The sequence below is a fragment of the Meleagris gallopavo genome, chromosome 7, assembly GCF_000146605.3.
Source record: "Meleagris gallopavo isolate NT-WF06-2002-E0010 breed Aviagen turkey brand Nicholas breeding stock chromosome 7, Turkey_5.1, whole genome shotgun sequence".
In the NCBI taxonomy this organism is placed as follows: domain Eukaryota; kingdom Metazoa; phylum Chordata; class Aves; order Galliformes; family Phasianidae; genus Meleagris; species Meleagris gallopavo.
Genome location: NC_015017.2, coordinates 13044672 through 13048428, shown reverse-complemented (window position 1 = coordinate 13048428; position 3757 = coordinate 13044672). Strand labels below are relative to the sequence as shown.

At 35.1% G+C, this 3757-nt stretch overlaps 1 protein-coding gene across 2 annotated transcripts in view; it reads right to left on the bottom strand.

The window, feature by feature from the left end:
* The window catches only part of RAPH1 (Ras association (RalGDS/AF-6) and pleckstrin homology domains 1), a 43083-nt gene that overhangs the window by 25243 nt on the left and 14083 nt on the right, over nt 1-3757 (bottom strand). The window lies entirely within an intron of this gene.

The window sequence follows — 3757 nt, the reverse complement described above, 5'->3', positions numbered from 1 at the left end:
AAATTATGCAAGTTTCTCAGAAAATACAGTTTAACCTGTACAAAAAGGACACAAAACAAGCAGCAACCTGTAAGGAAGGTTTCTTAAAACATTAAAATTGAAGAATAACAGAGTTAGAGGGATCATCATCTGCAGCATCGATTACATAAGAACAGCAAAATCATCAGCTCGGTCTACAGAATTTCAATCACAAGTCTGCAGAGGAAATCAGATTAATACTGTGGTATTAAACAAGAATATTGAATGTATCTCATGTACCATCACTATACTGCAAATTTCATCCCTTGTGGCTGCATGTCTCAGCTGCTATCAACAACTACCATGTTGATTGATTTTACCATGTACAGAGAGACAAGTTCAAGCAATTCTTTCAAAGAGTTTCTGGATATACTTCTAATCACAGATCACAATCTCTGACAAGTTGCATCACTTTTTCTTAGTGAATTGTGCAGTAGGGTAAAAAGAACATTACAGTGCACATTCACAACCTCTTTCCTAGGATTTAGTATAAGGAATTTCTATTTAAAGCAAATACCATTTCCTGAAAAAATACTCATCCAATAGAGAAGCTTAAGGGAGATCATTTAACCTTTGTCCTATCACTGTTCCTTTTGGCTGTTCTCATATTGAAGTATAGTACCATATTTATCCAGTAATAATTCTATTCTATTTATTCTATTCTAACACTGCTTGGCAGACTTGCAACAAAATATGAAAACAGATAAACACAGTAAAATTATTTGGATGTTAAGAATAATGGTACTACATAAGAACAAGTGTTGCCAATAAAATGCTTAGTCTGAACTGGAGAAAAACATCTAGAAAAAGTAATGCACATGCATCTTTTGACAATGGTTCCTTACTACTATGTAACACATTTCTACAGCACTTCAGATAACCAAAAGTTAGAATGATTAAATGGAGTAAAGCAAGAGCTGAGTTCTGAGATATTACATAGCTTGGCTAAACAATGATGTGCATATCACTTCAAATATTTGATCTAGATAAACCAAGAGAAAAAGAAAAAAAAAAAAATTAGTTAATCCAGTAACTGGACAGGAATTATAAACAAATTTTCCTTTAAAAAAAAATTAAAGGATGTTTCATTTCGGAACAATGTGCTATTCCTTTACAACTGCAATTGTAAAATATTTTGTCTACTTTAGAGGGTGGACCAGATCAAACGCCAGAGGGGAACTGATGCTGCCTTTTAATACAGGCTTCCCAGGAATACTCCATTGTTCAGAGGTAGATAAATATTCTGTTATATTGCCTTAAGATAATACGACTACACAGAATCACGATGAGGATCTAAATGGCTCATTCCTCCTCCCTACTTCTAGAGTTCAAATTTAAATCAAAGTTCTGACAACATAAATGCCTAATTTCTATAATCTACTTTTCTGTCCAAAGTACTTTCCCTGACAAACAAATAACACCAATCAAATCTAGGAAAACAAAACCAAAACTTGAATTACTACTTGAGAGACATTCTTGGTCATCCACTGTGAAAACCATCTGCTGTCCTTCCACCTGCTCCCATCACAATAGTGGGATCTCATGTCCTGGCACAAAGTTGTCTCTCTCCCAGCGCAATTTAATAGTAACTCATATCTAGTTAAACCAGCTGGTGGCACTCTTGTGCCACTAATTTGAATTTAATTGATGACAGCTAACATGGTAAGACCTTTTTTAAAAAGCCTACCTCTGTCACCAGGAACCAAACTTAAATAAGAAATATGCAGAATGCAGTGAGCAGTGTCTGATAAAAAGCTCTATGCTTACAAAGCTTTCTTAAAAAGGTAACTCCTACAGTTTTCGACTACTTCAGTATATTGAATTCTTTAGACAATCAGCAATGGACTGCCAGGAACAATTATGTTTCCAAAGAAAAGAAAAAACTTTTAAGTTTATTTCAAGTAGGCTCCCCTAATTAATAACCAGAAAACAGGTAACGGTAACTTACAGGAGTCACTTCAGCTTCCTCTTCTGAAGAGTTAATGGGATGCTTGGACTGATTAATGGAATGTCCCATATAGACAGAGTAAAAAAAGCAGGAAAAAGAGGAGCAAAAAAATGCAAAAGGGAAAGAGGGGAAAAGAAAGGAGAAGAAAAGAAAGCCTTTATTCTCAGTTAGGAGAGAGAATAAAAAAGTGATGACAATGAAAGTAAGGAAACCAAACTAAATTTAAAAATTGCAGTGTCCCTTATCCCAGTTTCTTACAAATGATCAATGACTTAAAGACGAGGTTCAAGTTTTCTCATCCTATCAGAAGGGAAAGGAGATTGGAGGCAAGTATGTTCTTGAACTCATTATATGAGTGGAAACCATCATTAACTTCAGATAAAACACTGCAGTAAAACTTTTGTAGACAGACACAAACAAACCCAGGTAGTCCTTGTCCAAGGAGAATGCTAAATAACAGTTGTGAGTTAAATTCTCTAAATAAAACAACACAAAAAAAAAAACAGCCTGTCACTTCATATAACTCCATATACTTTCTGCATCAATTTCTTCATACTAGGAAGTAACATAAATATGCTTTAGTGACAATTAGTAAACATAACAAGAAAAAAGCGGATACAGATTTACCTCTTCTTCAGCTGGACATACTACTCTAGACCCAAGCACCCTCCTACCATTATTTATTTTAAAAAGAAATGAAAGTATTTTTCTATTTTCCCTTTTTTTTTTTTCTTTCTCCTAAGAGTAGAAGGTCGCAGTGTCTTAGGATATGTGTGTCTTAGGATAGGATATATGTGTCTTAGGACAAAAATGTTCGATTATGATAGCGATACTAAAGTTACTAAAGGATCGAAAATTAAAAATTACACTCCTAAAAGTCACAGTGTCTAAAGATTTCCAGTGTGGTATCCAATGCTTACTCTTTCTGTCAAAGGTACAGATATTTATTTCAGGCACATTAATTTTGCTAACTTAGTTACAGAATTAGGGTTTGATAGATGAAGAAATGAGAAGGGAGTTACATTTTATTCTTATCAAAATGCCAGAAAAAGAATACAGACGCTTAGAATCATAGAATCATTAAGGCTGGAAAAGATCACTAAGATCATCTGGTCTTACGATCACTAAGAAACTAATGCTGCACCATTAGAGAGCAGAATTGTCTGACATTTCCATATATAAAATGTATTTTCAGCCATTTATACACATTTTGCCAAACTATAACCAAGACAGAAATTTTCCATGATGGTTTACTATTAGAAGATGGTTACTGTTAATTCCTTCAATTAATTATTTTTAAGGCTTTAATACCTTTGTATGTCTGACCATGAAATGGATTGTTGTCAATGACATCCACAAAGACTGTGATTCTGCTGGTCCCTGGGAACTTAACTAAATTTTTTTGAGCAGGAGCCTTCAGAATTAAAATTGTAATCTACAAAGCCTCACTGAAGCCTAGTCCATCACAATTAAAAACCTTAAGGCTGCATTCTTTCATATGGCACTGCCCAGTCTTTCAGACTTGGGCTGCAAACAACTGTCCATGAACAAAAGACCAGCCAAGTTCGGGAATGCTTGGGCCATGGTTGGGAGAGTACCAAAAACTGCAGAGTCTTCTTACAACTGTAATGCTGCAGAGCATATTGGAGCCAGACACTAGAAGTGACAATCCAGAGCTATTACTCTGCACTCCCAAGTGGCCAACTCTCCTGGAACTTGAGCAACTCCATCTCACAACAGGCAATTGGAATTTCCTAACTCCAAATGTTCAGTTTAGCAGTTGTTTTTTTT